Consider the following 26,305-nt stretch of genomic DNA (forward strand, 5'->3'; position numbering starts at 1 on the left):
ATTCATCTGCTGGCTGTGCTGTGTTTCCTTGTTTGGGGCGGGAGTTACTCGAGGTAAAAGGCCCAATACACAGGCTATGAGTGAAATCTAGGAAACCTAGGAATAGAGTGATTCATGGGAAGAGGGTGGTATGCGCCACTTAGCGGAACATTGATATCACGAGCAGTTCAGACTCTGATGGGGTATTATCGGTGAATACATCGGGTGTGCACAGGATGATATTCTTGAAAGGGTTGTTTATCCTGCGTTTCTCTTGACCTTACCCTGGCCTAGATGACACCCGTGAGTGGGACGGGAATGATCATTATTACAGGTACAGTTGGTGACTCTCGGTGCTGATGGTGACTATGAATTATGGACATTTATTTCTGGACGCCGGAGGTTTGACCCTGGTATTGATCAGAGGGTTCCGTTTATTTCGGATCCCTGGGCTGAATTTGAGGGTACTCGCTCAGATAGTGATTTGGTTCCTCAGATTGGGTTCAGATGACAGTTCCTCAGATGACTTTGGGTTCCGAAGCTTTGATCCTGTATGCCGAGATGCACAGCCTGCCAGTCTTGGCTCCATCATTTGCATCATAGCATGTTTATTTTCCAAAAGATAATAATGCATGAAAAAGAAAAAAGTTAACTTGCATACTCATATCCTTTCCAGGATCATTCATGATAAAATAGCATCCGCATCATACGCATATCATGCACATATCATCCTTGCATTACAGACATGTTTGGGGACAAGACTTCTCACTCTGGTTCCTGTCCTAGGCAGGATAGCTGATCGAAGACCGCACCGCTACTCAACCAGACTCAACCATCAGAGTATGGATCAGGTTCAAGCTGTGCTAGCTGAGATGAGGGCGAACATGGCCCAATTCATGAGCATGATGCAAGGGGTTGTTCAGGGGCAAGAGGAGCTGCGTGCCTTAGCCCAGAGACAGGAAGTTGTGATTCCACCTGCCAGTCGTGCTTCACCAGTGGGTGTTCCTTTGAATGACAATGCTGCTGCTGTTGCTCCCGCCAATGACTATGCTGTGGGTGATGAGTTGAGGGGTATCAGAATCAATGGACAGCCTCTTGCTGCAGAGACTGTCAATGCTAGAGCTACCCGGGCTCCAGTTCGTCATCCTGCTCCACTTGTTGACGGACAAGAGGACATGATTACTCTCCTCAGTGGGGACGATGACGTTGTGAGAACCGAAGAGAGGGATGGAAAAGTGGATGCTCTTGCTGAGAAAATCCGAGCCATGGAATGTCAGAAGTCCCTTGGGTTTGATGTGACCGACATGGGTCTGGTGGAAGGGTTGAAGATCCCCTACAAGTTCAAAGCGCCCTCTTTCGATAAGTACAATGGCACTTCCTGTCCTCGCACCCACGTGCAGGCTGACTTCAGGAAGATCTCTGCTTACACTGATGATGAGAAGATGTGGATGTACTTTTTCCAAGACAGTTTGTCTGGAGCGTCTTTGGATTGGTACATGGATCTGAAACGAGAATCAATTAGAAGCTGGAGAGATCTGGGTGAGGCCTTCCTAAGGCAATACAAGCATAACATGGACATGGCGCCGAGCCGGACTCAGTTACAGAGCTTGTGTCAGAAGACTGGTGAGAGCTTCAAAGAGTATGCCCAGAGATGGCGTGAGTTAGCCGCAAGAGTGCAACCTCCGATGTTGGAGAGAGAACTGACTGACATGTTCATTGGAACCCTGCAGGGTGTGTTCATGGACCGGATGGGAAGTTGCCCGTTTGGTAGCTTTTCAGATGTCGTAATATGTGGAGAAAGAACTGAGAGCCTTATCAAAGCGGGAAAGATACAAGATCCTGGTTCTTCAAGTTCTTCGAGTTCTAAAAAACCATCCTCTGGGGCACCCAGAAGGGGAGAGGGTGAGACAAATGTTGTGCACCGTCGGAGGAATGTGAACAGAGGATAGTATCGGCAAGTTGCTGCTGTGACTATTCCAGCGACTCAAACTCAACAACAGCAGAAAAGACCAACTCAGCAGTACCAGCCTCCCAATGATAATCAAGCTAGTACGAGTAACGAGAGGAAGAAGATCATTTTTGATCCGATCCCTATGTCCTACGCAGAGCTGTATCCCTCTTTGATAGAGCGGAACTTGATTACTCCCAGAGACCCGCCGGCTATACCCGTCAACCCTCGGTGGTGGTATAGGCCTGAACAGCATTGTGTGTATCATTCGGGTGCTCCTGGCCATGATGTGGAAAGTTGCTTTCAGCTGAAGATGAAGGTTCAAGACCTTGTCAGATCAGGGATTCTGAACTTTGAGGACTTAGGTCCCCGTGTTGATCAAGCTTGAAAATAATAAGTCCCGGGCTGGCGCTGACTTGTCTTCTGAGGTCTTCAACGAAAGGGTTGTTCAAAAGCAGAGGTTGCTAATGCAAGAGATTCTGACAGTTGTCATCCCCGGTGGGATCTATCACAATTGGGTCACTGTGGGCGTTTCTACAGTTGTTCATAAATCAGAGTAATAATCACTTTGTTTAAAAACCCTTCTCCCATGCCAAAAGGAGAAGTGATGACATTGTTGGCAACATTTTGTGCAATGATATTTTCATTCAAATAAAAGCATGTTAAAACATTTGTTTTTCCAATTGTTTTCCCTTTTCGCTTTTTGCATGAAATTGGTGATCACAAAAAACCCTAAAAAACAAGAATAAAAGCAATCTTTTCATCTGCATAACGATTGTCTTGTTTGTTTTCCAAAAAGCTTTTCATATCAAAATCATTATGCAGGTTGTTTCTCAAACCCATTGAACATAATGATCCGACGTCATCTCCCAATTTTGAATTCCCTGTATTCGAAGCGGAAGAAGATGATGTTGAAGGGATTCCTGACGAGATTTCCCGACTTCTTGAGCAAGAAAAGAAGATCACTCAGCTGTATCTCGAGAATCAGCAGAACAGCCAACTGGGGCATAAAAAAAATATATACAAAAAAATATTTAAAAAAAAAGAGAAGGAGGAGGGTGCAAAATCAAAAAAACTCAAAAGAACTCAAAAGAAATCGAAAGAAAGAAAAAGAAAGAAAGAAACAAAAAGAAAGATAGCACCCTCAAAGTCCCAAGTTGACTGATGCTGAATTCGACCGAAAAGAAGAGATTAACTACCATGTGTCATGGTCAGTTTAATCAGCAGAGAGTGAAGAAAGCACGCGATAAGAAGGTCAAGTCTCGTGTGTTCCGAGAAGATGACCTTGTGCTCAAAAAAGTCTTGTCTTTCGCGCCCGATTCCAGGGGCAAGTGAACACCAAGCTATGAACGTCCGTATGTTGCCAAGAGAGCCTTTTCAGGCGGTGCTCTGACACTTACAACAATGGATGGAGAAGTTCACTCGTCCTGTGAATTCTGATGCACTCAAGAAATACTTTGCCTAAAACAAAAAAACAAACATCTCGCTAGGTCGAACACCCCAAAAGGCGACTTAGGCAAAAAGGAGCATCTCGGTGGATTGAAAACCCGAAAGGGCGATCCAGGCAAAAGTTAGAGACATTGAAAAAAGAATTTGCATCCCGCTAGATTGAGCACCTCACACTGGGGCAATCTAGGCAAAAATTAGGGATTTGGCAAGTAACTGCATCTTGACAAGACTGTGTTTTACATTTGTCATCCGCCAGGAATTCTCGATGCGTCGTCGACTGAAGCTCCGAATACATCGAAATTCAGAATGGTAGAGAAAGGGTCATTATGTTCAATGTAGCCCTCTCCAATATATATCACCGATTTCAAACTTGTACAGATCTATGGAGTCTCGCCCTTTGCAGACTACCATTCCATTACATCAATTTGAGCTTTTATCCAATTATTTGCACTCTTATTTGTTTCGACTCAACAAATGTTTTTCATGTTTTAACTGATAAAGTATCATTGTTTTCAAAATAAACAAATTTTTTTTCACAAATTGTTCTTAAGCAAAGTGAACATTCACAATGATGGAAGGATACTTAGGAGACCCACAGTGCTCTCCCAAGGGTGGTATGATTACCAACAGGTAAGACATGTGTTCGTATCTCAGGCATAACTGTATCTTTTTCCTGTAGAACCTTCACATGGTTTCTCCTCAGTGAGGTTGCTCAGTGCTGTGTTGGTTGAAGTTGTTCATCTTCATGTCCCCGGCAGTGCAGATTTTTCTTCCAAGTCCCTATTAGCACCTATTGTGGGGCATCCCTAGCAGGTTTGCTATTGGAACAACTTTGTGGGCCAGTTCCCGAGCAGAGTGTTTATTGAAGACTTCAACTTTCCTCTCTCCAGCAGAGCAGTCTTCTCCTCTCCCCGGCGTAGGTTCTTGTCTTTGGAAGACTCAGTATCTCGTGGATTGACATCCAGTACTCCATTATATCCTCAGATAGATCCCCAGCGGAGTTGTTGACATGCCTCTGGTGGCCTTCCTCCCTTGCAGGATGATGATTGTTCCCTGATATCTCAGTCTCCAGTGGATTTTCTTGGCTCTCTGGTGACTTCGGTTTTCCCTCCGAAAGAGTGGTGCCGGATGGTTGATTCCTGGACCTGTGTGTTGAGCATGTTTGTTTGTCAGCATTCATCATACATTTTTAGGTATAATGCATACATGCATAATCATAGCATTCGGATACTCATGTTGCAGCTGTTGCCGTGTATCCGTTGATGGTTGCCTCCTGTTATTTGGTGATACAGATCGCTCCAGTAGATTCTCCCCTAGCAGAGGTGGGTGTGTCTGATCTCTCCATGTAGAGCCAACCCCTTAAGCAGAAAGTGTCTATCCTTTCCTGCCATTTCCCTACTGAGATACATCCTCGTGGATGACGGTTGTTTCCGTTCCCTCCCTACTCACCTAACGGGATGGGTTTTCCCTATTGAGTTCTTTCCTCATTAGGATGAGTCTTGATTCAGTTTGCCTTTTTGGATCGATCCTAAATTGGCTCCCTGTTGGCTGTCTCTTGTGCTTCCCTGGGGCATAAATGAATAGTTGCTCACTAACCGGCACTCGTTCATCTTATCCTCAGCGGAATTTGTTGGCTTCTACCTACGAACCGGTAGTTGTAAGTCCTATCTTTGTGGTCTTCTACCTATTACCCGGTAGATGTAAACTCCATGTTCTCCCCTTGGTGGAGTTAACCCTTTGTGCTCATCATATCGATGACTGGTTACTTTTCTGTGGTTTTCTACCTACTAACCGGTAGATGTAATCCCCTCTTTGCAGTTATCAGTACCCAGTTTACGGTATTGATATTCTTTTCCCCTCTAGATACTTGCCTTGATCAAGCAGTATTGTCCCCAGTGGGTCTTCCCCTTCTTTTTGGATACTTGCTCCGAGTAAGCAATTTTATCCTCAGTGGGTCCTCTTTCATTCACCATTTGCTGGTAATGTTTGCAGTTTCCTCTTTTGATTGGTCATCTTTGCATACCTAGTCCTGGTACCCCGATGCCTTTCTTTTCGGTCGATTTATCCATCTAACAACCTACAACCCGGTTATGGATAATCTGCCATGCGAGTGTATTATCTACGTTTTGACGGCCATAGATAATATATCTCATGCGCTCGTTGGTCGAAGTGTCATCCCTCCCAGCAGAGTAAGATTCGTATTCCTTGTGGAATCGAATTTTCATCCTTTAACAAGTTTGCTTTCACTCTCTTCAGGATGATGTCAGTCGTTTATCCATTTAACAACCTACAACCCGGTTATGGATAATCTTCCATGCGAGATTATTATCTACGTTTTGACGGCTATAGATAATACATCTCATGCGCTCTTTGGTCGAAGTTTTGTCCTTCCTAGTTGATTAAGATTCGTATTCCTTGTGGAATCGAATGTCCATCCTTTAACAAGTTTGCTTTCGCTCTCTTCAGGATGTTTTCGGTCGTTTATCCATCTAACAACCTACAACCCGGTTATGGATAATCTTCCATGCGAGGTTATTATCTACGTTTTGACGGCTATAGATAATATATCTCATGCGCTCTTTGGTCGAACCCTTTGTTTGTTTCCCCAAATGAGTAAGATTCGTATTCCTTGTGGAATCGAATGTCCATCCTTTAACAAGTTTGCTTTCGCTCTCTTCAGGATGTTGAGTGTTTTGGAACACAAACCAATTCACGCTTTGGTCGGTCACCTGTTTTATGCCTACAACCCGGTATCCTTGGTGTTCCTTCCTGTCTACTCCCTGTCATGACCTTGATCCCCAGTGAGTCCTCCTCTCCGTTGGTGTCGATAAACGTCGAGTTTTTCCCGATCATCCGTTGATGATTTGGTTGTGTTCGTTATCCCCAGAAGAATCCTCCTCTCCGTTGGTGTCGATAAACGTCGAGTTTTTCCTAGTCATCCGATGATGTCTAGTTGCTTATTCCCCACAGATCATTTGGTAGTACCAGATGATTCCCCTCAGAGTTTCCTCCTCTCCGTTGGTGTCGATAAACGTCGAGTGTTTCCTAGTCATCCGATGACGTCTAGTTGTACCCTTCCCCATGCAGAGTTACCTCTCTGTTGGTCTTGGTAAACGTTGAGTTTTTCTCATTCGTCCGTTGACGTTTGATTGTATACCCTATTTCCCAGTTATTCGTTAATGTCTGGTTGATTCCCATCCAGGATCCCCAGTAGAGTCGTCGTTGAGCGTCCTATTTGGTTTCCGGTTGTTGTATCCCTTCCTTAGTGATGCTTTTCTCCTTCTCTGTTGGTGTCGATAAACGTCGAGTCTCCCTTTCGTCCGTTGACGTCTGGTTGAGTTTTCTCCTTCTCCGTTGGTGTCGATAAACGTCGAGTCTCCCGTTCGTCCGTTGACGTCTGGTTGAGTTTTCTCCTTCTCCGTTGGTGTCGATAAATGTCGAGCTTCTCCCTTTCGTCCGTTGGCGTCTGGTCGAGTCTTCCCATTCATTCATTAATGTCTGGCTACCTCTCCGTTGGTCTTGGTAAACGTCGAGTTTTTCCTGGTCGTCCCAGTAGAGTTACCTCTCCGTTGGTTTCGGTAAACGTTGAGTTTTTCCCATGTCGTCCGTTGACGTATGGTTGTATCACTATCTCTTCCGGTGATTCATTAATGACCGGTTACCTCTCCGTTGGTCTCGGTAAACGTTGAGTTTTTCCTAGTTGTCCGTTGGCATCTAGTTGTGATTTCTGTTCCCATTCATCGTGTGTCGATGTCTGGATGAGGTTGTACCTTTGAAAAGAAAACCCAAAAATACCCAGTAATAAATATCAGATCCCAGTGGACGTTTCCATTGGTGGATCCCCGCATTGTGCAAATTTCTACGGTTCTTCGGTATTCAATCCCTGTTTACCCTGAAAGTCTGACAGCCGTTGCTCTCATCCATTCGGGTTCCCAGTTGATTGAATAGGGGCAGCTGTAGCACCTCAAATTTGCACCTACCTTTTGTACATACATTTTCATATTAGGTCATTAACATAACATAGTCCACTGCATAGCATTGCATTGTCCTTTGCCCAAGTGCAAGTCATCAGACAAGACTAGGTCAACTGATCAGGAGAATCAGTCAAGCAAGCAAGCAAGTGCATTTTCCTATTGAAGCAAAGCCCTATGGTTGGTTTATCAAGTTCATGTGATTATGTGATCATTTTGGAGTGATTTGGCCAAAGATTGGATGATCAAAGCTCAACAGTCAAGCTGAATTTCATCTGAAACCCTAGAAAGTCAACTATGGTCAACTGTGCCTGAATTCATGGATTTGAAGGGGGGAGATGGTTTGAAAGGCTTCATTCATGTCCATACAAGTCTCATTTGACATTTCAAAGATCAAGATTGAAGAATTTGAGGTCAGATGAAAAGTTTCCAAAAATAGTAAGTGACCTGTAATTTCAAACTGCCAAAAATGGAAAGTTCTTCTCCTCAAATTTACATCATCATACAAGCTTCAAATGGAATTTTGTCCATCATGAAAGTTGAAGATCGTGCTCTCACCTTTCCAAAAAGTCCAAGAACACTCATTTCTCATGTGTGGTTGGCAAGTTGTGATCAAATCATTTTCAAGAAAAGTTGAACTTCAAAGTGGCATAACTCTTGAACCATTTGGCCAAATTGGGTGATTCTTTTTTGAGCAAGTCACATTTGACATGTACTATCATAATCCATCATCATATTTCATCAAAAATCATCACATCAAAATGGCATTTTTCAAGTGACTTGAATTTAAAAAGGAAGAGTTGAAAAAGTGACTTTCAAAATATGCATTTGCCACACTTTTAAGCTTCACATTTGATCTTAAATCAACATTTGGGATATGCTTGAGCTGAATTTCGTGCACTGTAGCAGTCATACATGAACATGAAGGTTACTTTGGCCATTTAACATGAAAATGCATTTTTCACTAATCCTTTTGATTTTGGCTAAGCTTGATTAAGGAATTGATTAAACAGCACATATAAATGGTTAATCATAACAGAAAATCACATTAACACTTCATTCATATAGATCTAAATCAAAAATAGCAAGATTCTCTCAATTCTTCATCTTGATTTTTCTGCAAATTCTCCAAGAACACAACACCAATTCTTCATTGATTCACCATCCACAAGCACATTGGAAGTGAATTGGAGCAAGGATTCATCACTGTTTCAACTAGATCGTGACTGTTACATCCAAGCATCTCCCATGGCAGCTGGTGATTTGAGCATGATCAAGCAAGGTTGAGCCACGATCTATCATCCATTCACCTTTCCAAGCATTATTGAGCTTCTGTTTCAACTTATCCAGGCCAAGAAACCACGAATTCACCACTGTCATCAAATTAAGGTTAGTTTTTGAATGTGAGGATTCATGAAATTAAAGCATGCTTTTGGTAGATCTTCCTTAGTAGAACAAACTGCAGTTGGTTTCATTGAATTTCATCAAGTATTGAATGAGTTATATGGATTGGAAGTTTCATGTGCAAGAATGTTTTGCTTCGATTCTTTTTATCTAGCAAGAATTAGGTTTAATTGATGACATATCCATGATGTACATTGAACAAGGATTCTGGTGATATATAGTTTGTCCAATTTGGTGAAAAAAGTTCATGAGCTGGAAATTTGGTCAAGAACGCGTATGAATGTTGAAATAATTTTCCAGAATCGTGCTTAGATCCATACTTTCATTCATGTGCATGCGTTCCGTGTTTTTGGCTCATGCGTCTAGTGGAGCCGTGCCATGTGTCCATTCCGTGCAGAAGCGCGCGCTTCAGCTTTTGAAATGAGCCAGGCTTCGATCCTTGGCTGTTGACAATTCCTCTTTTGGCTTGCAATTTATTTCCATATGCTTCATATGCTTCCTATTCCATTTCATACATTTTTATTTTTTCCTTCCACATCAAAATTCCATAACTCAATAACCATTAATCCAATTGAGCTGTGGTTTTTTTTGTTGTTCTCCTCATGATCTCTACAATTTAATGAATATTTTTGCAAAAATTGTGCACATGTGGTTTTTTGGATTGGCTAGGGTTTGTTTTCACATGTCATTTGTTGCACCATGCTTACTCTTTTGATCATGAAATGATGATGCTTCATTAGAAATTCTTGAAATTTTATATGTGTGATTTAGACTCATTCCTGGTCATTTTGGTTTGTGGTTTGTGATTTTTGAGTTCCTGGATTGTGAGATATGCTATGATCATTAGAGGTGTGACAATTTGTGTCACACCATTTCTTGTGCAACTTCTTGATTTTATTTTCCATGCCATTTGATTGCCAATTGCTCTGGAATTTTGCATGAGATTACATCTAGATGTTAACTTTTCATGTGGATTTTTGTGGATTTGTTGAGTGCATTTCCAATTTGATTGAGATTTTCTCTTCTGCTTGACCAATTGTTGACCTTTTGTGAGTCATGTTTTTATATGATTTGGGAAATTCTTGTTGTTAATTGGATGGACTTGAAATTTAGCATGTGTATTATAGACATCTTGAAGTTTGCCATGGCTCTGGTCTCATTCATTTATCATGTTTTGTCTCTGATTTATACTTGCTTGAAGTGGATGCATGTTTTGATGCCTTGTATGAGCTTGTATGAACTTGTGTTGACTTGATGAATTTCATTGACTTGCTTCCCTTAATCCAAATGAGCTGAAATTTGGTATGATTGACATGTTATGAATGCTGTTTGATCATGAATTTTTTGAGGATTTATTGAAATGTTTGTGAATTGATTTGATTTGAATCATTCTGTTTGGTCCTTTGAGGTTCTAAATTGCATGTTTTGTGCCCTTTCCTTCATGAAATGATATTGATGAATGATATGAATGTGAAACCACTTGGATTGGATTCTTAATTGTTTGTTCTTGATTTTGGATAAGTTTCATGTTCTGTTTTGGTTTATTGCTCACCTTTTGACCCTAGTCTTGCACTAGTGGTTTGTGCTCTCACATTTGAGCTTTGTTTCAGGTCAAAGAGTACAATTGCTTGAACTTGATGATGCTTACTCAATTGGAGTTGCTTTATTGATTGTTTATGACTAACCATTGGTTTGTTTTGTAGGTTTTGAAACTTGAGTTAGTGCCTTATGGCTTGCACCTTTGTGCACTGATGCTTGTTATCTGTTTGTGTTGTGGACTTATAATTGTCTGTTTGCTTATTGTCTGAGCTGAGTACTGATTATATTGGATTGATTTCAGGTACCTTAGTTGATATAGTTCTCTTGAGAACTTGCTTGTGCTTTGCTTGCTAGCTTGAGCACTGAGGTATAATGATCTCTTCTCCATGTAGTCTGGAAGACCTGGCCTGTTACTTGGCCAGGCACTTGTCTGAAGTCCTCCTTAAGAGGCAATGTTTGTGCTTGTTTATTGTTGTCCCCAAGCAGGAAAAGTTTTTTGATAAGGCAATTGGCAGAACCCAAGGGATGTGCAATCCATCCCCTGCTATTCTTGTTGAGTCATCCCTCTGCTCACACCACTGTGTTGATGCATTGGGATATTAACCCAAGATCCTTGTACAGTTGTACAGTTGAGTCAGTGTCATAAGTGTAGAACGGTTCCCACTTTCTGGACCCACACTTCTTTGTCTGAAGCTCTCCCTGGCCAGGGATAAGAGCTGTGAAGTCTCATCTTCACTCACCTTTCATCAGCTTCACCCTAACTCTCAATGTTAGGGTTAAGAGCTAACATCACCCTGTACAGTTGGCTTGCTCTTGCAGCCTCACCCTTGTTTGAGCCTCACTTGTGTGCATATAGTGTGTGCTATTTGTGATTGTTGCTTTGCTGTTTGTGATTAGGATAGGCTTGCTCCCTGTGCAAGTTAGCTAGAAACCTTGACTTAGGGATGATTTTTGCATGATAACATCTAGGCTCGAGTCGTAGTCTCCCTAGTTGTGTCTCCCTTTGTTATCTGGTTAGGCTAGTCCTGTGTCCCTGCGTAGGGGAACTACGTCGCCCTGATCCTCATACCAGATGAGGTACGTAGGCAGGAGATTGAGCTGATCTCTCCGGGCAACCTTTTGTTTTTTTGTGTTGTCTCCTTTGTGTGTGTCAGGAGATGGATGTAAGCCCAGCGATTGGCATTCCGTATCCTCTTGTTGTGTGCTTGGAAGCTGATATAAGTCCAGTGATTGGCATTCGGGTTCCAGTGTGGATGCGTTTGGTTCGGAAGCTGATGTAAGTCCAGCGATTGGCATTCGGGTCCCATGTTTGCCATTTTGGGTGTGTGCCTGTGTGTGTCGTTTTGTCTGGCGTGCGTGAGATACGTATGCATAGGATGCGATATCCTAGCGAGCATGTTTTTCCCCGGTCCGAACTACTTTGACTCTGATGTCTATGCTTGATAGACTAAGTAGGCCCAGGATGCGATATCCTGCCGAGTTAGTTTCAGTCTCGTTTGTTTTCCTGTGTCTCTTTCAGCCAGTATGTGTGTTTATGAGCAGTGTTTAGCAACCATATTCCTTCCTATTGTGCGTGGATCCCGTCGAGTACGACGGATGCGTAGGGGTGCTAATACCTTCCCTTCGGATAACCGACTCCCGATCCCATTCTCTCTGGTCGCGAGACCATGTCTTTTCCAGGTTTACTTCGAGCATTTCATTTCCCTCTTTTGGGATAAATAACGCACGGTGGCGGCTCTGTTGTTTTCGTTTCCCGCCGGTTTTTCGCGTAATGCGACAGGCTTTTGCAAAATTTTGATGAATATTCAAGAAAAAGTTTGAGAGCACAATGGAGAAAAAGTTTCAGATCTGGAAATTATGAAGTGTTAATCCAATTTTTTGTTATAATTTGCCTTTTATATGATGCACTAAACATGTTTGCTAATCATGATTAAGCAATGCAATTGGAATTAGTGAAAACCAAGTGTTTATGCAAATTGTCCAATTCACCCCACATGCATGAAATGGATGGAACAGTGTACGATTCTTGTGTTAATTCACTTGAAAAACCACTTTGGAACCAAATGCAAGTGTTTGAATGCATGGACAATGCTTAATTTTTGAATTTGACTTTTCCCTCCAAAATTCAAATGGAAAGTCAAATATTTTTGTGATCAAAATGCATGGCCTATGATGCATGAATTGGATAGAGCATGTCAAAAAAAGAATGTTGCAAAAAGAACCACTTCAATTGGCCTTATGGTTCAAAAGTTATACACTTGTGAAGTTCAAATTCATTTGACCATGATTGATCCATATCTTCTCAACCATGCATGATAAATTCACGTTCTTGGACTTTTTGGAAAGGTGAGAGCAAGATCTTCAACTTTCATGTTGGACAAAATTTCATTTGAAGCTTTCTTGGTCATGTAAACGTGAGGAGAAAACCTTTCCATTTTTGGCAATTTCAAATTACAGGTCACTTACTATTTTTGGAAAGTTTTCATCTGACCTCACTTGTATGGACATGAATGAGGCCTTTCTAACCATCTCCCGCCTTCAAATCCATGATTGACTTCACAATTGACTTTGGTTGACTTTCTAGGGTTTCAGATGAATTGATCAATGACTGATGAGCCCTGGGCATCCAACCTTTGGCCAAACCACTTCAAAATGATCCCTAGGTCACATGAACTCAATGAACCAACCCTAGGGCTTTGCTTCCATAGGAAATGCACTTGCTTGCTTGCACAACTGACCTCCTAACCAGTCTTGACTGATGACTTGCACTAGGCAATGGACAATGCAATGCTAATGACCTAAACATGAAAATGAATGTACAAAATGAGAGGTGCAAATTTGAGGTGCTACAGCTGCCCCTATTCAATCAACTGGGAACCCGAACGGATGAGAGCAACGGCTGTCAGACTTTCAGGATAAACAGGGATTGAATACCGAAGAACCATAGAAATTTGCACTCTGCGGGGATCCAACAGTAACTTCAACTGGGATATGATATTTATTACTGGGGATTTTGATTTTTTTTTCTCAAGGGTACAGTCACATCCAGACATCGAAAGATGATGAATGGGAATAACAATCACAACTAGACGTCAACGGACGACCAAGAAAAACTCGACGTTTATCGAAACCAACGGAGAGGTAACCAGACATTAATGAATGACTGGAAGAGATACAACCATACGTCACCGGACGAAATGGGAAAAACTCAACGTTTACCAAAACCAACGGAGAGGTAACCAAACATCAACGGATGAATGGGAAGACTCGACTAGACGTCAACGGACGAACGGGAGAAGCTCGACGTTTATCGACACCAACGGAGAAGGAGAAGCTCGACGTTTATCGACACCAACGGAGAAGGAGAAAACTCGACCAGACGTCAACGGACGAACGGGAGAAGCTCGACGTTTATCGACACCAACGGAGAAGGAGAATCCACTGGGGAAAAAGCTGATACAACCAAACGTCAACGGACGATTGGGAAAAACTCAACGTTTATCGAAACCAACGGAGAGGTAACCAGACATTAATGAATGACTGGAAGGAGATACAACCATACGTCAACGGACAAAATGGGAAAAACTCGACGTTTATCGAAACCAACGGAGAGGTGACCAGACATCAACGGATGAATGGGAAGACTCGACCAGACATCAACGGACGAACGGGAGAAGCTCGACGTTTATCGACACCAACGGAGAAAGGTGACCAGACATTAATGAATGAACTGGGAAGGACTCGACCAGACGTCAACGGAAGAACGGGAGAAGCTCGATGTTTATCGACACCAACGGAGAAGGAGAATCCACTGGGGAAAAAGCTGATACAACCAAACGTCAACGGACGATTGGGAAAAACTCAATGTTTATCGAAACCAACGGAGAGGTAACCAGACATTAATGAATGACTGGAAGGAGATACAACCATACGTCAACGGACGAAATGGGAAAAACTCGACGTTTATCGAAACCAACGGAGAGGTGACCAGACATCAACGGATGAATGGGAAGACTCGACCAGACGTCAACGGACGAACGGGAGAAGCTCGACGTTTATCGACACCAACGGAGAAAGGTGACCAGGAAAAACTCGACGTTTATCGAAACCAATGGAGAGGTGACCAGACATCAACGGATGAATGGGAAGACTCGACCAGACGTCAACGGACGAACGGGAGAAGCTCGACGTTTATCGACACCAACGGAGAAAGGTGACCAGGAAAAACTCGACGTTTATCGAACCCAACGGAGAAGAAGAAGCTCGACGTTTATCGACACCAACGGAGAAGGGTGACCAGACATTAATGAATGAACTGGGAAGTAGGATATACAATCAGACGTCAACGGACGAATGAGAAAAACTCAACGTTTACCAAAACCAACGGAGAGGTGAATCTACTGGGGACGACCGAACTGTACGTCAACGGACGAATAGGAAGAACTCGACGTTTATCGAAACCAACGGAGAGGTAAACTGGACATCAACGGATGACCTGTGGGGAAGGGTACAACTAGACGCCAACGGACGACTAGGAAAAACTCGACGTTTATCGAAACCAACGGAGAGGTAACTCTGAGGGGAAAGATATCACTATAAGTCAACGGACATATAGGAAAAACTCATCGTTTATCAACGCCAACGGAGAGGTGACTCTTGTGGGGAAAAGTAAACACAACCAATCATCAACGGACGATTGGGAAAAACTCAACGTTTACCGACACCAACGGAGAGGTGACCCTGTGGGGAATTAGGAGGCCTTAACAAACGATTTGTGGGGAACAAGCAACTATACGTCAACAGACGCATAGGAAAAACTAAACATTTATCGACACCAACGGAGGGGTAAACTCTACTGGGGACGACCAGGAAAAACTCGACGTTTATCGAAACCAACGGAGAGGTGAATGCTTCACTAGGGAAGGGGGACGACGTTATGAACATCGAAAGATGATGTTTATGGACACCAAAAGAAAGGACCCACGTGGGGACAACCACGACACTCGCGGGTATCGCAAGGATGACATCTACATATGTCAAGGCAAGGCTGAACACTTGCTGGGGATCTCACTGGGGAGAAACAGGTTTTCCTTTCACCAACGGATGAGAAAATAAACCTCTCTGGAGGGGGAAATCAATCCTGAATGCGGTCAGGAGCAACTGTAGCAAACGTGCTGTACAGATGTTAAACAAATGATCCGCCTCTGCCGGGGATATGGTCTGACTGGGTTTCAACACATACATGCATATGTTTGAATTTTTCTATGGCGTAATGCTCCATATTGAATGGAAATGCTACGCATTTTGAGGATGCAATGATTACTACATGCTAAACGCAAAAATGAGCTCCGACTGGGGAGCCAAAACTGATCAGATACTCCAACTCTGTGGGGAGACTCTGCTTGAGGAACACTCTGCGAGAAGAGCACCGACTTCTCACTCATGCTAGAGAAATAGCACCACTGCTGGTGAAAGGATAGACTCCGCTGGGGGACATCCTTCATCAGATCCAATTCACTCGGGGACTCTGCTTGGGAAACAAACAATACGACTCCGCTAGGGAAACAGGCAACTCCGCTGGGGGATACAACATCTTTCCAACTCAGTGGGGATAATTCATCTTCAAACTCAGCTGGAAACTCAACTGGGGAAAACGGAAAATACAAGCCTGCTGGGGGATAGGCGATCCTTAGATCTGCTGAGGAATATAAGGCACTACCCACAGACGCCTCTGCAGGGGAACATAGCTCTGATAGCTTCCATACTTGCTTGGGGAAATGGCCACTTTTAAGCCTGCTGGGGAATCGTCCTCAACCCTTAGAAACAATCTACCCATCGACACTCCCTCTGGGGATGTGGCGACCTCCAGGCTCGCTGAGGAAACACCGATCCCGAATTTGCCAGGGAGATAGCACTCTCAAACCTACTGGGAGATACGGCTTATCCGACACGGAACACCTGTCGATTCGTCGAACATGGGCATTCATCATCCAACCACAGTGTAGACTTTCCACTTTTGAGAACTCCCAGACTCGTCTGGACTCTCCTGATTCATCACCTTGTATTCCTGACTTCTCTGTACTCCACGGAGATCGAACTCCTGGGATTCATACCAACTTCCAGTCCTCAGACTTTGAAGAGTCTTCTTGATTAACCTTCCAGGATCGTCGTCGTAATTCTTCACCGTCTTTTTACCGTTTTTCCATCCCTTGCCCCTGATTGGACTCTACGGGGATCTTCCTTTTTTCAAAAGGCTTCATATCACAACCTGCCAGTGAATGAAGATATCTAACAGTACCTGCACAAGGGAGTCGTTAGATAAAAGCGTGCCCCAGGCGTGCCAACATTTTAACACCTAGGTCACTCAAACTTCCGAATAAGACCTCCAGATTTCAATCTTATAATCATGCATCAGAAAGGACCTCTATGTCTCCAAAATGCAACTATTCTTATAAAAAATGAACGGATGTTTTCGTAATCAAAGCAGTAATGAAGACAAAAACAACATTATTTGACTGAACACGCATTTATTGACTGAAACAAAAAAAGTGGCTCAGAACCGATCAACACACACAGGAAGCAAACCCTGGAAAGAGGTGATTGCGCACAAAAAGGAAAAAAATCTATCCTAATGGCAATGTGAAACCTTGATCTCATCGGGTTCCAACTCGGTTACACCCCATATGTCCTCAAGACTTTCCGCACTTTCTGTCTTCTGAACAAGGCGCTTCCGATCGATCTCTGTCTGGGATTATTCAGGTGTCTTCACCAAAGTGCAAACGATCATGCTAGACGCAGTTGTTCGTTTCATTCCCTCTTTTGCCTGAACCGCCCTTTCGGGTTTTCAGTCCACCGGGATACCCTTTTTTTGCCCAAGTCGCCCCTTGTGGGGTTTTCGACTTGTCGGGTGTACAGATTCTTTTCATCTTATCCCTAATTTTTGCCCGAACCTTTCTCTTTTTTTTTTCAGTTCGCCGGGATGCCCTTTCTTGCCTGGACTCTTTTATTCTTTCCGTCCAGCGGGTCTCTTTTTTTACGAAGTATCTTTTAACTGCGTCTGCATTCCCAAGGGATGGAACATCTTCTTCATCCGTGGTCATCGTCAACCAAGCTCTGCCAGAGAAAACCTTTTGACCACGAATGAACATTCATAATTGGGTGTCCGCTTGCCCCACGATCGTTGAGGAGGAAGGATCCTTTTCAATACCAGCTCTCTTACGTGGTACGCACGAGGTTGCACTCTTCGGTCAACAGCACGCTTCATTCACTGGGTACAACTGGCCCATGACAAGTAACTGCCAGCCTTTTCCCACAGTCAAGCTTAACGCGTCATACCGAGTCCTTATCCACCCAGCCTTTTCCAATTTTATGTCCACCAGGACTCTCCAAGTAATACCACTTCTATTCCATATCCGAGTGAGAAAAGCAATGCCCCAGTAGATGCACACACCGAAGATCACCTTGGTTGATAATCTTTCGATTGGAGCTCAAACTTCCTTGGTTGATAATCCTCAATGGGTTGCTGGGCGCGGTGATCAGACAGTACACTCCCCTTGATTGCTCTCTGAGAGGTATACTGAATATTGTATTCAGTCAACATCATTTGCCCTCTCGCAACCCATCCGGTCAATGTTATCTTCTCAAACTTATGCTTGATCGGATCCATCTTGGAAATCCCTAAAGTGGTATGAACCAGCATATACTGTCTCAGTCGGCGAGCAGCCTATGCCAAAGTACATCAAGTTTTCTCGAGCAGTGAATGTATTGTTTCACAGTCGATAAACTTTTTGCTAAGGTAAATTGCATGCTCTTTTCGACAAGACTCGTCATGCTGACCCGATACACACCTTATAGACCCCTCGAGGGCTATCAAGTACCAGATTAACAGTTGTTCCTTCCACGGGAGGCATCAGAATCAGAGGTTCCTGCAACTTATTCTTTGTCTTTCAATGCCCCTTGGCCATCACTACCCTACCTGATTGTTTGATCTTCTTTCCTTGTTTTCGGTTCAGGCATTTCTTGTATTTGCTTTTTCTTTTTTCCTTTTTTGTTTTTTTTTAGCAGGATCGACCTCGATTCCTCTTATTCGCTCACAATAAGCCTCAGCAACCTACCGGACCACACTCCACAAGTGCACTGATTCGGACTCAACCTCAGTCTGAGTTGTCTCGACTAGTCAGTCGACTTGCCCCGGTCTGCCGGATGCCCCACTTCTGCTTGGGACTTTGCCATCATATCATCATCATAGCATTTGATTCCACAATGAATCATATCATGAAACAAAGTCACCATAGACCTTTGATCCGTGGCACCGACCTTCTTGAGACTGAGCATCACCTTATAACAAGAAGGTGTCCTCTGGTATGATGGACATTGTTTATTTCATATCATCTGGCAGCAATTCAATTTGATTTTTGGCCAAAAATCCATCCATGAAGGTAAACACTGAGAACCGAGCGGTACTACCAACCAATACATCATTGTGAAGTACCGGGAATTCATCTTTCGGACTAGCTCTATTCACCTCTCGGTAGTCCATACATATTCTCACCTTCTCAACCTCTTCCGGCACCAGTTTTCGCTTCTCTGGAGGACAATCCTCTCAATGGTAGCTTGTGCCCCAAACATTGGTATTTCCCCCTGGTACATCCTGATACAGCCAGGCGAAGATATCAACATGCTCTTCCAACAGGGCTACCATTCTGCTCTCGACTCACCTCAGACCTCGGCGGTACCCGGAATAACAATCTTGAATCGCTCCTCGTGCGATTGAATCACCTTCTACTCTTGTTTCAACAACCTGGCTAATTCCAGCAGATCACGATCTTCTTCGCCTTCTTCTTCGGCATGATAGGTCGGATTGTCGAAGTCATACAGAGGTGTAACCGAATTGTTATCAATGAGATCAGGAGAATGGTCACTTTTGAGGTCGGAACCAAATGAATCAAAAAGAAAGAAAACGAAAAAAACTGCCATTTTTATTTATTTTAAGACTGCAAAAATAAGTGAAAAACAGGGAACACCGCTTTTAATTACAAAAACATCCATTTATTACTGATGCAAAATGTTGCGAAATGAAACACATGAGGTGGCCCTTACAATGGACCATTACGTTTCGGGCAAAACGTATGGCTTTCATGCAAACAAAGTTGAAACACAGTAATACTACACTTCGGGATGAGTGACCGTGATGCTTTTGGAGGCCTTCCAGTTTCCTGGTACGCACGACTTTATCCACAACTCGAGCTCGCGGTCACGGTCAATCTTTTCACTCACTGAACAAGCATGATCAGGATCCACCATTCCTGCACTGACAAAGGTGTACGGTGGACGACGTCCTCTGTTTGGTCTAGACGACACTTGATCTAGCTGATAGCCGACCCCAAACATGTCTGCTTTTACCACTATGTCAATGATCCTGCCCCAGCCTTAGGCCTCTTGGTTCTTCACCACTTCTAGGGCTTGTTTATAAGAGGAGATGGACAGCTTCTTCTCTTTCTCAACAACAACGACGTTCTCCACCTTGACGGTTTCAACTGCTCGGCTTAGTGTTTCAAATTTTCCACCGTCCATTTCTACTTTCATCATTCTCTGGGTCGTATACCCCATCAATACACACCCCTCTGTGGCGACGGCCGCACAACCATTATCAACCCTAGGGAAAGCTCCATCCTTCATCAGAGGTTTTGGGAGCACAGACATGGGAACCTTTAACTGATCCTCCTCAGTCACCTCCATTCCTCTCTTGTCCTTTTTCACCCTCTTCATTTTTACAGGGCCCTGCCTTGGTACGGGGTTAACATCCTCATTCATTATCTGTGTCAAGCTGATGGCCTTAGAGTCCACCATGTCCTGGACGACATGCTTAAAAGCTCTACAACCCTCAATGTTGTGTCCAGGTATCTCACAATGGAACTCGCACCTGGCATTCTCATCATAGTGTGCAGGCCTCTGATGTGGTTCCACAGGAATCAAGATCCTCGGCCGAACTAACCCAAGGTCCCTTAACTTTTTGAATAGAAGGGTATAAGTCACGGGTGGCTCATCAAACTGACGATCCGCCTTCCCCTTATTCACTTGGCTCTTAGCTTTCAGTGTTTTCTGTTGAGGTAGCGGTTGTTGCTGTGGTACAAGTGGATTACCGACAGGAGTAGTGACAGTGGCAGCATAAGGGTGATAACGATCCTGACTGCGTTCCCTCTTTGTCGTCACACCAACTGACTCAACCTCCTTCTTGAGCGGGCCACTGCCAGAGGGTTTCTTTGCTACAGTGTCAGAGGGGTTGTTTACTTCGGATGACGGAGCCTTTCCCTGAACTTTCTTCACTATCAGCCATTTCTCAATCTTTTCCAATCTCTCAGCCATGGCTTTCTGCCCCAAGGCAAGCCCTTGCACAACACTGAACAACTCCCTCATCATCTCTTTCAGTTCGAGGATGTCGGCGTTGGATGGATCCATCAGCCTGGATTTGTTGAGTCTGGCAGGATCTCCGAATGGAAGAGCTATGCGCCCTGGTTAGCTACTGACACCTACAAAACAACAAACAGGTTAATATGACTCACGCATGCAATGTCTATCCGTACTAGGAATATTCTGTCCTTTGATTCTGGTTTCATCGAGACAGATAATTTTCATCGATAACATTCTGACATCTGGATGTCTCTCAACCAGAATCTTAATCAAAAAATGGACCCTGAGTACGGATAGACATGGGTTAAATGCAAATGAATGCGAAATGAGACCGATGCAAATGCATGAATGCAGGTCACTGTGCCACCAAGTCATCTGAGGACCCATTAAGTCTCTGAACCAGTCACAGTCATCTGAGGGACTAAGTCACCATAAATCCAACTTGGGGAGTTCCGAAATAAACGGAACTGGAGATTACATCACTATCATCACAGGAAATCCACTGAATGGATGACAACCAGATCCTCTGAACAAGTATCCTCAAATTCAACCCGGGGATCCGAAATAAACGGAACCCGCTGATAGCTATCACGGACAGAATTCCGGCATGACAGAAGTAAGTGCCCATAAGTTCATCTGAACCAAAGTCACCATCAGTACCCATAGTCACCAACAAGTCACCAACAAGTCAGCAATGGTACCTGCAATAATGATCATTCCCTCCCCACTCACGGGTGTAATCTAGGTCAGGGTAAGGTCGAGAGAAACGCAACATAAATAACCCCTTCAAGAATATCATCCTGTGCACACCCGATGTATGCACCGATAATACCCCATCAGAGTCTGAACTGCTCGTGATATCAATATTCTGCTAAGTGGCGCCATACCACCCGCTTCCCATGAATCACTCTATTCCTAGGTTTCCTAGATTTCACTCATAGCCTGGGTATTGGGCCTTTTACCTCGAGTAACTCTCACCCCAAACAGAGAGAACACAGCACAGCCAGATGATGAATATGAATGAATGCGAACATTAATGCAAACAATAAATGCAAACAATAAATGCACGTATATACAAATGAATGCAATAAACGAAACAGCAAAAGCAACCAAACCCTACCCTAGAGAGCGCTAGGATAGACTCGCTTAGGGAAGATGGACCAGCAAGAGGTCAACTTCTCTATTTCCCCAGCAGAGTCGCCAGCTGTCGCATTACGCGAAAAACCGACGGGAAAACGAAACAACAGAGCCGCCACCGTGCGTTATTTATCCCAAAGAGGGAAAGGAAACGCTCGAAGTAAACCTGGAAAAGACATGGTCTCGCGAACAGAGAGAGAGGGGATCGGGAGTCGGTTATGCGAAGGGAAGGTATTAGCACCCCTACGCATCCGTCGTACTCGACGGGATCCACGCACAAAAGGAAGGAATAAGGTTGCTAAACACTGCTCACAAACACACACTGGCTGAAAGAGACACAGGAAACAAAAGAAACCAACTCGGAAGGATATCCCATCCTGGTCCTACGTAGTCTGTCAGGCACATACATTAGAGTCGACGTAGTTCGGGACAGGGGGAAACGTGCTCGCTAGGATGTCGCATCCTATGCATACGTTTCTTCTTGGACGAAGAAGAATCAGAGCACTCGTAGCTCGGCTAACGCACGCCAAACCAAACAAAACACAAACACAGGAAACCGACTGCCAATCGCTGGACTTATGTCAGACTCCACACAAACAAACCCACACTGGAAACCAAATGCCAATCGCGGGACTTATATCGGACTCCAAGCACACAACAAACACACACATACAAAAAGCAAAAGGTTGCCCGGAGAGATCAGCTCAATCTCCTGCCTACGTACCTCATCTGGTATGAGGATCAGGGAGACGTAGTTCCCCTACACAGGGAAAAAGGACTAGCCTAACCAGATACAAAGGGAGACACAAACTACCAGGGAGACTACGACTCGAGCCTAGAAGTTGTCATGCATACGATCCCTAAGTTAAGGTTGCTATCTAACTTGCACAGGGAGCAAGCTATCCTAAACAGCACAGGCAAAGCAAACATTCACACAAATAGCACACACTATATACAAACAAAGTGGGCTCACACAAGGCTAGGCTTTAGTCAAGGGGTCATGTCAACCTCGACAAACAAGCCACTGGAATGGGGTGTGTTTTACTCTTAACCCTAACATTGAGAGTTAGGGTGAAGCAGATGAAATGGGAGGTGAAGATGAGACTTCACAGCTTTTATCCCTGGCCTGGGAGAGCTTCAAACAGATGAAAGTGTGGGAGTCCAGAAAGTGGGACTCTACTCCACATGACTGATACAACTGTACAAGGATCTTGGGTTAATATCCACAATGCATCAACACAGTGGTGTGAGCAGAGCAGATGACACACTGAATAACAGGGGATGGATTGCACATCCCTTGTATCTGCCAATGCCTCTTCACTTAGGAGGTCTTTGATATGTACAGGGACAAAAATAAACAAACACAAACATTGCCTCTTAAGGAGGGCTTCAGACAGGTGCCTGCCCAAGTAATAGGACAGGTCTTCCAGACTACATGAAGTCAGAGACATTATACCTCAATGCTCAAGCTATCAAGCAAAGCAAAAGCAAGTTCACAATGAACTATAGCAACTAAGGTACCTTATTGAGGCTACAAAACTGAATTTGATGGTTCTAGGCTTGGCAATGCAGAAACAGACGATCTCCAATGCTTAGATGTATGAATGGATGAAGAATTGGTGCTCAATCGTGCTTGATGTTGCTCAAATCTTCAACTGCCATTAATGGATGCTAGCTTCAACAGTTCCAAAATCTGCATGCAATCCTTCGATTCTTGCTTCCAAAACACTCAATTATGCTCCTATGTGATGGATCAACCAAGAACAAGGCAAGGCTTTTGCAAAATTTTGATGAATATTCAAGAAAAAGTTTGAGAGCACAATGGAGAAAAAGTTTTAGATCTGGAAATTATGCAGTGTTAATCTAATTTTCTGTTAATATTTGCCTTTTATATAATGCACTAAACATGTTTGCTAATCATGATTAAGCAATGCAATTGGAATTAGTGAAAACTAAGTGTTTATGCAAATTGTCTAATTCACCCCACATGCATGAAATGGATGGAACAGTGCCCGATTCTTGTGTTAATTCACTTGAAAAACCACTTTGGAACCAAATGCAAGTGTTTGAATGCATGGACAATGCTTAATTTTTGAATTTGACTTTTCCCTCCAAAATTCAAATGGAAAGTCAAATATTTTTGTGATCAAAATGCATGGCCTATGATGCATGAATTGGATAGAGCATGTCAAAACAAGAATGTTGCAAAAAGAACCACTTCAATTGGCCTTATGGTTCAAAAGTTATGCACTTGTGAAGTTCAAATTCATTTGACCATGATTGATCCATATCTTCTCAACCATGCATGAGAAATTCATGTTCTTGGACTTTTTGGAAAGGTAAGAGCAATATCTTCAACTTTCATGTTGTACAAAATTTCATTTGAAGCTTTCTTGGTCATGTAATCTTGAGGAGAAAACCTTTCCATTTTTGGCAATTTCAAATTACAGGTTACTTACTATTTTTGGAAAGTTTTCATCTGACCTCAAATCCTTCAATGTTGATGTTTGAAATGTCAAATGAAACTTGTATGGACATGAATGAGGTCGTTCTAACCATCTCCCACCTTCAAATCCATGATTGACTTCACAGTTGACTTTGGTTGACTTTCTAGGGTTTCAGATGAATTGATCAATGACTGATGAGCCCTGAGCATCCAACCTTTGGCCAAACCACTTCAAAATGATCCCTAGGTCACATGAACTCAATGAACCAACCCTAGGGATTTGCTTCCATAGGAAATGCACTTGCTTGCTTGCACAACTGACCTCCTAACCAGTCTCTACTGATGACTTGCACTAGGCAATGGACAATGCAATGCTATGCAGTGGACAATGCAATGCTAATGACCTAAACATGAAAATGAATGTACAAAATGAGAGGTTCAAATTTGAGGTGCTACACTATCATGTCATCAACATAGCATTCAATTTCATGATGAATCATATCATGAAACAAAGTCACCATAGACCTTTGATACATGGCTCCGGCATTCTTGAGACCGACTGGCGTCACCTTATAACAAGAAGGTGCCCCATGGTATGATGGACATTGTTTTCTCCATATCATCTGGCGGCCTTTCAATTTGATTATAGCCAGACAAACCATCAATGAAGGAAAACACTAAGAACTGAGCCATACTATCTACCCACACATCGATGTGAGGTACCGGGAATTCATCTTTTCGGACTAGCTCTGTTCAAATCTCGGTAGTCCGCACATGTTCTCACCTTTTCATCCTTTTTCAGCACCGGTTTCCGCTTCGCTGGAGGATAGTCTTCTCTCAATGGTAGCTTGTGCACAACGATATCGGTATCCAACCCTAGCATATCTTGATACGACCAGGCGAAGATATCAACACACTCTTTAAAAGTGCTACCATTTTGTTCTTGACATTTGCCTCTGAAGCGGCCCCAAATTTCATTTCCTTTCTGACCTCCCCGGTGCCTGGATTATCCATCTCGACTCGCTCCTCGTGCGGTTGAATCACCTTCTCCTCTTGTCTCAACAACCTGGCTAATCTTCCAGCAGATCACATTCTTCTTCGCCTTCTTCTTCGGCATGATAGATCGGATTGTCGAAGTCATACAGAGGTGTAACCGAATTGTTATCAATGAGATCAGGAGAATAGTCACTTTTGAGGTCGGAACAAGACAAATCAAAAGGAAAGAAAAATGAAAATAAACATTGCCACTTTTATTTTTTATTTTTTAAAACTGCAAAAAAGAAATGAAAAACAGGGAGCACCGCTTTTACTACAAAAACATCCATTTATTAATGATGCAAAATGTTGCAAAATGAAACACATGAGGTGGCCCTTACAATGGACCATTACGTTTCGGGCAAAACGTATGGCTTTCATGCAAACTGAATTGAAAAATAGAAATGTTACTCTTCAGGATGAGTGACAGTGATGATCTTCGAGGCCTTCAAGTTTCCTGGTACGCACGATTTTATCCACGAGTCAAGCTCGCAGTCACTGTCAATCTCTTCACCCACCGCATAGGCGTGACCTGGGTCTAGCATCCCAGCACTGATGAACGGGAACGGTTGACGACGTCCTCTGTTTTGTCTAGACGAATCTTGATATGGCTGATAGCCAACCCTAAACATATCTGCTTTCACCACAATGTCTATGATCTTACCCCAGCCTAGGGCTTCTCCGTTCTTCACCACTTTCATAGCCTGTTTGTAAGAAGAAATGGACAGCTTCTTCTCTTTCTCAGCATAGATGGCCTTCTCCACCTCGACGGTTTTGACTGCCAGACATGGTGTTTCACATTTTTCATCATCCATTTCCACCTTCGTCATTACACACCTATTTGTAGCGACAGCCGCACAGCAATTATCACAACCAGGGAAAGCTACACTCTTCATCAGATGTCTCTGGACCACAGACATTGGAGTTCTTAACTGATCCCCATTCGTTTCCTCCATTTTTCCCTTGTCCTTTGACATCACACTCACC

At 43.5% G+C, this 26,305-nt stretch overlaps 1 pseudogene; it reads right to left on the reverse strand.

Moving 5' to 3' along the window:
- LOC127081972 (uncharacterized) overlaps positions 1 to 26,305 on the reverse strand; it is a 110,579-nt pseudogene that overhangs the window by 74,798 nt on the left and 9,476 nt on the right.

The sequence above is a fragment of the Lathyrus oleraceus genome, chromosome 5, assembly GCF_024323335.1.
Source record: "Lathyrus oleraceus cultivar Zhongwan6 chromosome 5, CAAS_Psat_ZW6_1.0, whole genome shotgun sequence".
NCBI lineage: Eukaryota > Viridiplantae > Streptophyta > Magnoliopsida > Fabales > Fabaceae > Lathyrus > Lathyrus oleraceus.